The following is a 13,270-nucleotide window of genomic DNA, read 5'->3' as shown; positions in this document are numbered from 1 at the left end:
GTGCCTTTTCACAACAAGTCAGTATCCCTCCGCGTCTGAGAAAAACGGTATACCGTTGGGTCGAAAAGCAAACTGCCTGCAGTTTGCTTTTCGAACTGGAACAAGAAAGCAAATGCCCGAATCAGCAAAGGCTTTCTACCACCATCCAAGGAAGTCGGTGAAGCCTGGGGATGCGGTGTGGTATAGCATGGAGCCCTTGGGGGTGAACAGCCTGGGATCCATGATGACCCGCATTAGTGAAGAGGCTGGCACTGCTACGCGTTACACAAACCATTGCGTCAGAAGCACCTGCATACAGCGGCTGGCGGAGGCAGGGTTGGAGGCCAGAGAAATCATGTCCGTTAGCGGGCATAAAAATGAGTCATCGCTTCGCAGCTACTGGGCTCTATCTCTGGACAACAGAAATATGTGGAGCAACGCGCTTTTTGCCGGTCCGGGACACGCCATGAAACGGCCACTGGAGGAAAGCTCTTCCGATAACCTACCCGTGAACACCACAGCATCACCTGCAAAAAAGTCTGGCATGGAGTTCATGGAGAGCTGTTTCAAGAATTGCACTTTTAATGGCAGCATGAACATCCACCTTCATTCTGAAGCCAAAATGTTAAATATGTAAACAAATAAATAAATAGCCTAATTCAAGAATTGTTGTAAATAAATTGTTTTCAATAAATTGGTTAATAATATATTATTTACTATAATTATATCAATAACTGTAAGCGGGGAAGCAGGAGTGTTCGATTGATCGGCTAGCGTTACCAAGGGAACTATACTTTATAGGAACTACTTTCTGACGGAGATTAACTCAAGCAGAAAGTGTAGGTTTGGGAGCAAATGAGCCCACATTATGAAATTATTTTACGATATTGTTGATTACAATGATAGTTTGTATTATAGAATCGCAATCATACACTTGAGGCCGTTCTTGAACGTCATTATTGGTACTCCAGTACAGGCGTACGGACCTCGGCGCAAGCGCCTCGGTCCGCCTCGGTCCTTCATGCCGATCTAGATCCCTCCGCTTCGCGTCGGGCTCCTGATCAGCCTGTCGGTGTTCTTTTCCCCATAATGACCGCGTCGCAGCACATTATCCCTTACTTATCCTTCTTGTGAGGATTGAGATTGATTTGTCCATTAATTAAAAATCAACTATATCCATAGAGGATAAATTATTGTACGATTTGTAAAATAAAATGATCTGACTTCAATATGTTGGAAACAAAACTATCTAAAGATGAATGAAGATAAGCTATAAGGTGCTTTCTTTGACTTTGCTTTGTTTTGAACCTTAATGTTTGAAATAGTTTTTCAAACAGGTTTAAGTAAAAAAAACAGAAGCTTTGATTCCATATACAGTAAAGGCCAACCAGCAGCAGGAGTAATTATATTGGCAATAAACTCACTTATAAAGTGGCTTTAATTGAAAATGCAGACATTTTTCGATACAAAAACCTGATACAGTTACATCCTAACATTGCTCAGTCATTTCCATCACACTGTATGTATGGTGGTAAAAGCCGTAACTGTTGTATTTGCACCAATATTTACAGATAAAAGGACATACATCTACAGGTAAGTCGTGTGTACAACTTATATTTTTGGATGACTGTATCTTAAAATGTCCAATAAATATTATATAGTTGCATTTTTTTCAGAGCTTTTTGCACTACGTGAAATCTCTTGAAACCAAATACTGGAAACACCTGTGAAGTTTCTAACATTACACCACACTCTCCGCAGTACACGTTAGCACAAGTATGATTAATACGCAGCTCACTGCTTTGTTCCCTTTTCATCATCATGATTCCCGTTTGCTATTGGCCAGTTCGGCTGATTTATGTGTTCCTCTTTCTTTACGGGAAATTGACGTTGAAACTAAGCCAACACCAACAAAAGCACATATATGTTGACACCAAACCTAGAAACTGGTAGATTTGGTTTGCAGCAGATAAAAGATACGATGCTATGATGAGCTATACGCTATGAGGTTCCCCACCCCTGGTATACAATATATACAAATGAAGAGTAAAGGTTCTTGAAAGAGGGACAAGAGGGTGCAGTCCGAGTAATAAAATAAACTGTGAAGCTTTGTCATGTGTGCAGTACTCACCCCCTCCACCAGGACGAGCTGTGTGCTTCCCACGAGAGCAGCGTTGACCCTCGTTGCCCCCATGGATGTATAATAAGAATCATTTCACTTTTCTGCATATCTCCGCTAAGTGCAGCAACACACTTGGTTTTTGTAGCTAAAAGCAGCTACAGAGACCATTCAACTAATACAATATTCAGCTAAATTCAGCGACAGCATTCGCACGCATTTTCAGCAGGAAATGCATTTTCTTATAATTTCACCAAATAGTTGGGTACTCAATAACTTCAGCATACTTTCAGCTACAGAAACCATTCAAATATCAACATATTCAGCCTTTTTAGCACATGATGGGAAACTTTCAAATCTTTCAAAATATGTTATACTTTTTGAAATATCCAGCTTTTTAAACTATTTTTTTTAACATGTAACTCAATGGGAGGAACCTTTACATCCTCTTTCACCTACACCTTGCGCCAAATACTACTCCTTCCACCAGAGGTGATCATCGAAATGTCTGAGTATTTGCTTTACGCTGTCCGCGCTCCGGCAAGGTGCAGTGGGCATGCATAACACGAGAAGGGTCTAGCTGCGGCCACGGACAGCATAGATATCAATGGTGAACCGTCAGGGCCTTCAAAGTATTCGGAGAATACCCTGGAACACTCAGATAAAACAAACAAAATATCGATTTAATTATATAAATAAAATGTATATAAAATTAATAAATGAGAATCGTATCTGTGTTGTTGATCTGTAATATTACAGTGTTACATTGATTTGTTTGTCCTTCTCGGACCATGCACTACGCATTTCAGTAGAAAAGAAAGCAACCAATCAGATCTTGTTCTTGGTCTCTGGGTAGAATATCCTTCAAGGTATTCTACATCCTTGATAGAATGCCCTGGCCGTTGCACTGAATGAGAGCGTACGTTTGGACCATGGTTTGGACTGACAGTTTGATCAACCAATCATATTGATTTGTAGCCAATGGGCGTATTCTTTCAGAGTTTCCCTCGGTTCCAGGGTATTCGGCCCGCTAGTTAACTGGCTCGAGACAGAGGATCTAGAATGCGACGAAGCAATTCATGCCGTTTTATTGTTGTTAACGTTGAAAGGACAAGTGCAACAGGTGAAGATTAAGTTGTTGCGGAATTGTTGTGAGTACCCTTTTCAAGACGACAATTATAATGCCGCGGAGGGGGTGGGGGGTGTGTGTCTACAGAAGGTCCAGTTGTGATAGACACGGTTCGCCACTGATAGATATATATAAACACTAGATGGCTCATGGGAGATTTTCCAGTGGTCGCCATCTTACCACAGTCAACAGTTACTCTGATTCGCATTATGGTAGCTGTTGTAAGGTGAGTGATCTGCACAAAAATACTCTTAACTCGCTGAAATCTTGACTGATTTACAAACGGTTTAGTTTATTATAAACATTATTAGCATGGCTATGATACAGGATGCTTGGACATGTTGAAATTGCAGCTTTTCTTTGTGTATGTGGTTGTATTTATTAGCTGGCTAATAACAAGAGGCTGTGAGTGAGACCTAGTATTACAAAGTTGACCCAGCAACTTTACACCAGTGGGAGAAGCAGAACTGCTCTTTCTTTTCAACATAACTTAAGTTACACATGATTTCTTCCAAGTGGTTTGGCTTGTTAAAAACATCTTGCATTATGATACAGGAATTTGCTGGCTTTACAGAAGTACCTGACTATGCCAGACTTTTGTGCAGCCTACGGATGCTCCAATCGCCACTGTCTGCAAACAAGAACCCGTGGGATCACCTTTCACCTGTAAGATATGACAATATTATGACTAAAATTAGGATAATCGTTAATTACTTAGTGGATGTATGTACATTACAAGTCCTGCTACACAGGATCAGTGGGGCTATGTGAGATAATAATAAAGAATACCAAAGCTGAGGCTGGACGATGATTGATTGTTGGTGTGCCATGTGTCACCGTGTGTCTTATTGGTTTTGTGTTATACTGTATTTTATTGTGTGCAGCTGGTCCTTATCTCCAAGACACATTTAAAACAAATAACCTTGAACCTTGAAGCCCCATCTCTCCCCACCTGCTCCTGCTTCCTACTTCCCCTCCACACCACACCAAGTTGTTCTTCTTAATAATAATAATAATACATTTGTTTTGGGGGGCCACCTTTCATAACACCCAAGGACACCTTACAGGGGCATAGGGGCAATATAGGGAACAATTTAAACAGTGGATTTTGTGATATATCAGCCGGGGTGAGACAAGATAAACCACAAATGGACTACAGAAGGACACAAAAGGACACATGGTACAGTTTATATTATTATTGGTCTTTTTTCAATAACATATTTCAAAGGTTCTGGATTTGTTTACAAATCTAGAAATACCAAATACCAAAATAGGATGATATGAAGATCTCATGTCAAAAATAATTGTGATAAATTAGACAGAACTGGCTGTGCACATTTTATGTTGGTTTGGTTCTTCTGATAAAGGTGTGAATTTCTAAATAATATACCAACATATGCTATTGTCATTAGTTGTGTCCCTGTTCTTCAAGCTAAGGCATTGCTAAATTAACAACTCTTGGCTTACAGAGTGGTAACATGAAACCGATTTTTATATAAAATATAAATGTATTTTAATTTTATAATTTTTTTTAAATATTAACAATATAATAAAATAAATGGAAATATATACACCGGCAAATATTTAATATAAATAGCTTGTGTGTGCGTGTATAGCTATTGCTTTATCTGATTAATGTTATTTTCATATGAAAGTCCATGATTATAAGTATGCAGTATCATAAATACATCTTTGATGTTTATAAAAACAACAAGAAGTGAGGATACCCGGCCCGGAGGAAGCCCGGGGTCCCCTTCTGGAGCCAGGCCCAGAAGGAGGACTCGTCGGCGAGCGTCTGGTGGCCGGGCTTGCCACGGAGCCCGGCCGGGCCCAGCCCGAAAAGGCAACGTGGGCAACACCTCCGCTTCTCCGTCCCGCGGGCCCACCACCTACGGGAAACATCGATGGGGTCGGGTGCGCTGCCAGAAGGGTGGCAGTGAAAGCGGAGGGTCTCGACGGACCAGACCCGGGCGGCAGAAGCTGGCTTTGGGGACGTGGAACGTCACCTCTCTGGGGGGGAAGGAGCCGGAGCTTGTGCGGGAGGTGGAGCGGTACCAGTTGGATCTGGTTGGGCTCACCTCTACGCACAGCGTCGGCTCTGGAACCTTACTTCTGGATAGGGGTTGGACTCTATTCTTCTCCGGAGTTGCTCAAGGTGTGAGGCGCCGGGCGGGTGTGGGGATACTCACAAGTCCCCGGTTAGGTGCTTCGTTGTTGGAGTTTACCCCAGTGGACGAGAGGGTCGCCTCCCTACGCCTGCGGGTTATGGGGGGGAAAACTCTGACTGTTGTGTGTGCTTATGCACCCAACAGCAGTTCAGAGTATTCGGCCTTCTTGGAGACCCTGGAAAGAGTCCTGTATGGGGCTCCTGAAGGGGACTCCTTAGTCTTGCTGGGAGACTTCAACGCACATGTGGGCAATGATGGAGACACTTGGAGGGGCGTGATTGGGAGGAACGGCCCCCCTGATCTGAACCGGAGTGGTGGTTTGTTACTGGACTTCTGTGCTAGTCATGGATTGGCCATAACAAACACCATGTTCGAACATAAGGATGCTCATAAGTGTACGTGGTACCAGAGCACCCTAGGCAGAAGGTCCATGATCGATTTCGTTATCGTATCATCGGACCTGAGGCCGTATGTTTTGGACACTCGGGTAAAGAGAGGGGCGGAGTTGTCAACTGATCACCATCTGGTGGTGAGTTGGGTCGAGTGGCGGGGGAAGCCTCTGGATAGACCTGGTAAGCCCAAACGTGTAGTTCGGGTGAACTGGGAACGTCTGGAGGAGGCCCAAGTTCAGGAGGCCTTCAACTCACACCTCCGGCGGAGCTTTTCGGGCATTCCTGTGGAGGTTGGGGACATTGAACCAGAGTGGTCGGTGTTCAAAGCCTCTATTGCCGAAGCCGCGGTGGGGAGCTGTGGTCTCAAGGTCCTAGGTGCCTCAAGGGGCGGTAACCCTCGAACCTCCTGGTGGACACCGGTGGTCAGGGAAGCCGTCCGACTGAAGAAGGAGGCCTTCAGGGATTTGTTATCCCGGGGGACTCCCGAGGCAGTTGCAAGGTACCGACAGGCCCGAAGGGCAGCAGCCTCATCCGTGGCCGAGGCAAAGCAGCGGGTGTGGGAGAAGTTCGGAGAAGACATGGAGAAGGACTTTCGGGCGGCACCAAAGTTGTTCTGGAAAACTGTCCGACACCTCAGGAGGGGGAAGCAGGGAACCATCCAAGCTGTGTACAGTAAGGATGGGACGTTGTTGACCTCAACTGATGGAGTGTTGGGGCGTTGGAAGGAACACTTTGAGGAACTCCTGAACCCGACAACTCCGCCCTCTATGTTAGAGGCAGAGCTGGAGTATGACGGGGGATCAACACCAATCTCCCGGTGGGAGGTCACTGAGGTCGTTAAACAACTCCACAGTGGCAAAGCCCCGGGGGTGGATGAGATCCGCCCGGAAATGCTGAAGGCTCTGGGTGTTGAGGGACTGTCATGGTTGACACGTCTCATCAACGTTGCGTGGAAGTCGGAAACAGTGCCGAAGGAGTGGCAGACCGGGGTGGTGGTCCCCCTTTTCAAAAAGGGGGATCAGAGGGTGTGTGCCAATTACAGAGGCATCACACTACTCAGCCTCCCCGGGAAAGTTTACTCCAAGGTACTTGAAAGGAGGGTCAGGCCGATTGTCGAACCTCAGATTGAGGAGGAACAATGCGGATTCCGTCCTGGTCGTGGAACGACGGATCAGCTTTTTACTCTCGCAAGGATCCTGGAGGGGGCCTGGGAGTACGCTTATCCGGTCTACATGTGTTTTGTAGACTTGGAGAAGGCGTATGACCGGGTTCCCAGGGAGTTACTGTGGGAGGTGCTGCGGGAGTATGGGGTGAGGGGGTCTCTACTCAGGGCCATCCAATCTCTGTACTCCCAAAGCGAGAGCTGTGTCCGGGTCCTCGGCAGTAAGTCGGACCCATTTCCGGTGAGGGTTGGCCTCCGCCAGGGCTGCGCTTTGTCACCAATCCTGTTTGTAATATACATGGATCGGATTTCGAGGCGTAGTCGTGGGGGGGGGGGTCTGCAGTTCGGTGGAGTAAGGATTGCACCACTGCTTTTTGCAGATGATGTGGTTCTGATGGCTTCATCGGTCTGCGACCTTCAGCACTCACTGGATCGGTTCGCAACCGAGTGTGAAGCGGCTGGGATGAGGATCAGCACCTCCAAATCTGAGGCCATGGTTCTCAGCAGGAAACCGATGGACTGTCCACTCCAAGTAGGGAATGAGTCCTTACCCCAAGTGAAGGAGTTCAAGTATCTCGGGGTCTTGTTCTCGAGTGAGGGAACAATGGAGCGTGAGATGGGCCGGAGAATCGGAGCAGCGGGAGCGGTATTGCAGTCGCTTTACCGCACCGTTGTGACGAAAAGGGAGCTGAGTCAGAAGGCAAAGCTCTCTGTCTACCGGGCCATTTTCGTTCCTACCCTCACCTATGGTCATGAAGGATGGGTCATGACCGAAAGAACGAGATCGCGGATACAAGCGGCCGAGATGGGTTTCCTCCGCCGGGTGGCTGGTGTCTCCCTTAGAGATAAGGTGAGAAGTTCGGTCATCAGGGAGGGACTCGGAGTTGAGCCGCTCCTCCTTCGCGTCGAAAGAAGCCAGTTGAGGTGGTTCGGGCACCTAGTTAGGATGCCACCTGGGCGCCTCCCTAGGGAGGTGTTCCAGGCACGTCCAGCTGGGAAGAGACCAAGGGGTAGACCTAGGACCAGGTGGAGGGATTATATCTCTTCGCTGGCCTGGGAGCGCCTTGGGATCCCCCAGTCAGAGCTGGTTGATGTCGCCAGGGAAAAGAAAGTTTGGGGCTCTCTGCTGGAACTGCTACCCCCGCGACCCGACCACGGATAAGCGGGAGAAGATGGATGGATGGATGGATGGATGTTTATAAAAAACCAAACTGTTTGAAAATTGGTTTAAAATTGAGCAAGCTATGGTTATTTAAATAGTAAACCATAATGTTATGAATGAGAGAACTGCCTGTGGCAAGATGGCGGCCAAGTGGCAACGTCGGTCTCCATTGGCCAGCAGCGCGGGGAGTCATCTAGTGTTTATATATACCTATGGCGGACAGTACACGACACGCCCCCTACACGACACGAATTGCAAATGTTATTGTAGCATTTTAAGCAACTATTAGGCAAATAAATTAATAACCTATCAGTTTGAGAACCCCTTATCCCATTTTGATGGTTGACATCTCATTTGAACAGTGAAAGCCAGAATGACAGCAGGGGTGAATTTTATTTTATAATTTTGCAATAAGTCAATGATATGTTTACTGTAGGCTATATTATAAAAATGCTTGTCATGTAGGCATACTGGAGATAGAAAGGCTTTAGTCAGTGTTGTAGCTGAGATTCTTACCGTTCCAATGATGTATTAATAATAATTGGATACTTGGATTTATATAGCGCCTTTCATGAGACCCAAGGTCGCTTTAAAAAGAAGAACAGGAGTAGAAACAAACATAACAAAAGGCAGTCAGACAAAACAACAAATAGATTTGGGGCCAAAGGCCTTGGCAGACAGATGTGACTTGAGGGCCTTTTTGAAGGCGTCAAGCGTGGGGATGTTGCAGATCTCCGCAGGGAGAGCGTTCCAGAGAGTGGGGGCTGCCATACTGAAGGCTCTGTCCCCAAAGGATCGCAGGTTGGTGCGGGGGGCCAGAGTCTGAAGACCGCAGGTTCCGGGGTAGGGCAGTATATGGTCCGGCAAGTTCAGCATTCACTGGGATGTATATAAAATAAGACACTGATACCGTTTTCCTCAATGAACCTTTATTGAACAGAACATCATGTGGAAAATCAGAGCTGGTCAACTTAAAAAAATATTGACCTGCAGGAGTTTAAAGCCTATTTAAAAACTCCTCAGAATCTTTCACTGAAGTCCTTCAGCCTTTGGTGCGCTTCCTCACTCATGTTCTTGGTGAGGCAATGAGAACAAAGTTCCATCTCACTGATAAGACAAGATGGTATAAAGAAGTCATATGTAATATCATAAAATCACATGCATCAGGGGTTGTACACTTTAATGTGTCCATTCACTAACCGACTCAATAGGAAGGAAGCTGTAAGGCCTCCTGTTATAGGAGTGGTCCTCGTCAGTGTCCAGGGGCATCAGACAGTCACTATTATTTTGACATGCACGGTTTAACTCCTCCAAAAATGATCCAGGCTCAATTCAGAATGACACACACTGATGGTTTATTTGGAGTTACGGCCGGAGAGTTGACAAAACAGGTGGTGTGTCACGAGTTGACACAGCAGTTGCCAAACCAATTCTGAAGAACTCTTTCTGTAGCTCGAGGTTTTATCTAGTTCGGAGTGTAATAATCAACATTCTTTATCAGTGAGACTAAACAAATATGGACCCTGAATCTAACTAGAGCTCTCGTCCATAGAAAATAATGCGTGCCAGGGAACTACCTCATGGCGCCTTGTGCTCTGTCATAGACTGGCAACAACAATGCGCCCAAGCTGCCCCTCCTTAAGAGAGATAGCAGCAATACCCAAGGCTGTAGACATATGCCATGGGAAAGGAGACAGTGAGAGGAGAAAATGATGAACTGTGTCAAAGGTTGAATACCTAGGCAAATTATTCCCTAACAGTATGTGTTTTAGGAGTAGTAACCCACTACCATGTCTGTGAGAATCCTTTCATCGTGAACAATAGGTGAATTGGTGGCCAGAGGGCTGTACGTCAAGGACTGGACATGGACGCAGTCAAACCCGACTAGCCCACTTCTCCGTGCATAGTCATATGCCCTGTTGCACGTTTCCAACTGACAGGTGATTTTTGGACATGAATACACGGCAAATGACCCTTAAAAAGGTCCTGGAAACTGCAAAAAGTCCCCTTTTTTATCTATGCACTGTGATTGAGTGCATAGACTGTGATTGAGTGCATGACTGCTGTGATGTCCGATGTTTTGGATGAGTGGTGCCTTTGTATGTACATTTGTAGGTTTTTCCTTTTTAGTTGTAGGCTACAAAAACAACATGTTGTGGTTTAGCGCTTTGACATCAATTTTGGGGGCTGTGGAAATATTGTGCCATGTTGCTGCAGCAGCCGGAGCTATCACTGGAGCGGCCGTCTGAGCTATCACTGGAGCGGCTGCCGGGGCCATCACTGGAGGAGTCGTTGTGGTTGCTGGGGCCGCCGCCAACGTAGTTGGATGTTCGGTGCAGCAGTTTTTAAAGTGACTAAAGAACATCTCCTTTCTCCCAATGATTGTTGGGCAAAAGCCACAGTGATAATGGCCGGTGGCCACACATTTGAGATGGCATTTATAAACATTATAACCTAAAAAAGAGACAGAAAGTGGTTTAGAGGATTCTAGAAACAAACCAAAATGAATTTCTTGTAAATATGCTATTTGAAACAAGGTGTTTGTGCGAGAGCAATAAATAATCATGTCACCAACAATAATATTTTTGCCTATAAACTGAATTGTTGCAGATTGAATGTGTGATTATGCTCATATTGTGCCTACCCCAAATAAGGATACTATTCGAGCATTATCAACAATTCATAACCTGAATATAAATCTAATTTGTAATGTTCAATTTCTAATTCAAAATTAATTTACACCAAGGATGTCCTGGGGCACAGAAATAACACATGTAATGAGTGAGGCATTACACACATATAACAAGTAACATGTAATGTGATGAAGTATACAATGAGCATATAGAATTATAGATTTACTTACCTCCATATTTCACAAGTGACCTCTGGTGGCTCTTCAAATGAGCCATCAGACCAGGGTGTGACCCGGTCCTTTCACAAAATGGACACTGGAAGGTGTCCGAGTCCAATTTGTTGAGCTCTGGGCGTGCTCCATCACAGAGTGTTGTGTTGTTTGTCAATAGGTGAATAAAATAGAATACAATTTAAGTGACTTTAATATTGGAAATAGTTAACTCCTTAAACAAGCAGCAATGGACTGGCCTGTATAATCCTATGGGACAAAGCTGGTCATACTTCCTCACTTTCAGAAGGTAACCCTTTAACTGCCAGCGCCACCATTTGGTAGAGCACATTTTGTGTCTTGATATCTTGTTAAAAAAAAAATTAAAAAAGTTGAACTCCATCTGATTCAGCCAGCTCTACTCGTTGGTTGATATGTTATGTACAAAACAACCTCTAGATTTCACTGTGGTTCGAACAGAAAGCCCTTCAGCTAGTTTAAACGTCAGGCCTACAGCATGGCCACAAACCCCATCTAAAAACAGAGGCTCTGTCCTAATTACCTGATTGCATCCACCTGGGTTACTTGGCTCTACCCAATAACTAAAAATACCCAATAACTAAAAATAATAATTATACATATTTACATGTCTACAGTATAGCAGCTAATACATGTTTTAAATAAAAAACATTCAAATGTGAAAGACACCTTCATTTAAAATTTACACAAAATCAGATTCTTGTAAAAATTAGAGTACATGCATTGTTCCATCTGTCAAGCTAAGATATATACATATTAGGGGTGTAACGGTTCACAGAAGTCACGGTTCGGTACATACCTCGGTTTGGGGGTCACGGTTCGGTACGGGTTCGGTACAACAAGGAAAAGCAAAAGAAAGTCCCAAATGCATAATTTTCTTTGCTGTTATTTATTTTTAACAGTAGTGCAAGTTTTGGTATGAAAATAAGGAACTCTAACATTTGGAATCATTAACTGTATTACACAGTTAAAAACAAACATAAACAGTAACACACACACCAATGGCCATATTATTTATAATGGCTGATGTCAAACAAAAAGGTTAAGTAAGCTGTACAACTAAAAAGAATGTCTTGAAAATATTAAAATACATAATAAGAAAGTGTTTCAATCACAATCAATAAAAGGCAATACAGAACTGTATAACATCTCCTGATGTCAAAATATAAAATAAATACAATGATAAATATAAAACAAAATAAAATCTGTACCTTTAGTGCCTTTACCTTTAATGTCTAACATGTGTAATTAACTTGTGAGTGTGAGGCCATTATGCCTAAATAAAGGTACTCAAGCTTTACTCTATTTTCAAGTTGTTCTTCAAAAAGACGAGTTAGTCTACGTTGTCCGTAGTGAGGGCAGATCTGTTGGCGGTAACTATGTCACCTGCCGTCGAGAAAACCCTCTCGCTGCGGACTGAGAATGACTCGGATGTGATTGAGCATGTTTGACGTGTTACCACTAGCATACCACACCACTGTCGAACAACGCCGACACACCGTCCTCGTCCGATCCCCATCATTGTTGTAGTCCACAGGGAACCCGAAATGTTCCCACACAGCTGATTTAAAAGAAGCAGGTGGGTTCTAGCTCCTGTGTGTTGTGTGAACTCGCCGTAGCTACTAACTTTTCTTCTTCATGTATTGTGTTCGTTTTGTTGTGTTTTGTTCTTACGGGCGGCTGGCTTTTAGGCGCAATACCGCCCCCTGGATTATATATAGTGTAATACTGGCCTGAGTGACAGACTTTTTTCCCACTCGTAAAAAAAGGCGTATTCGCCGTGTGACCTGCATGTGCCGAACCGTGACGTCCAAACCGTGACGTCCAAACCGTGACGTCCAAACCGTGACGTCCGAACCGCGACGGTACGGGACGAATACGGATACCGTTACACCCCTAATACATATATCTTAGCTTGACATGCTAACTGAACGTCGAGCATGTCAAGCTAAGAGCTAAGATATATATATATATATATATATATATGTATGTATTCCATTCCTTTACATTTAATATTTAAAATACAAATCAGCAAAATAAACACAATTACACTGCGCTAAACAGCCACATCGACAAACAAACGAGAACCTAAATAGTATGTAATTATATCTAAAACCACAATACGTTAATTACCTGTACTCGGTGCGCCATATTGTTTGTTGTCTGTTGTCTGTAAACCTCCATGTCTCCTTAAATATCCTTGCGTCAGTGTCTCACGTGTTGCGCGTGCTCTCTTCTGACCATATTTGGAAGTACAACTTTCGCGGCTGCAGCTAGA

The sequence above is a fragment of the Pseudochaenichthys georgianus genome, chromosome 5, assembly GCF_902827115.2.
Source record: "Pseudochaenichthys georgianus chromosome 5, fPseGeo1.2, whole genome shotgun sequence".
Taxonomy (NCBI): Eukaryota; Metazoa; Chordata; class Actinopteri; order Perciformes; family Channichthyidae; genus Pseudochaenichthys; species Pseudochaenichthys georgianus.
This window is presented reverse-complemented; position numbering follows the sequence as displayed.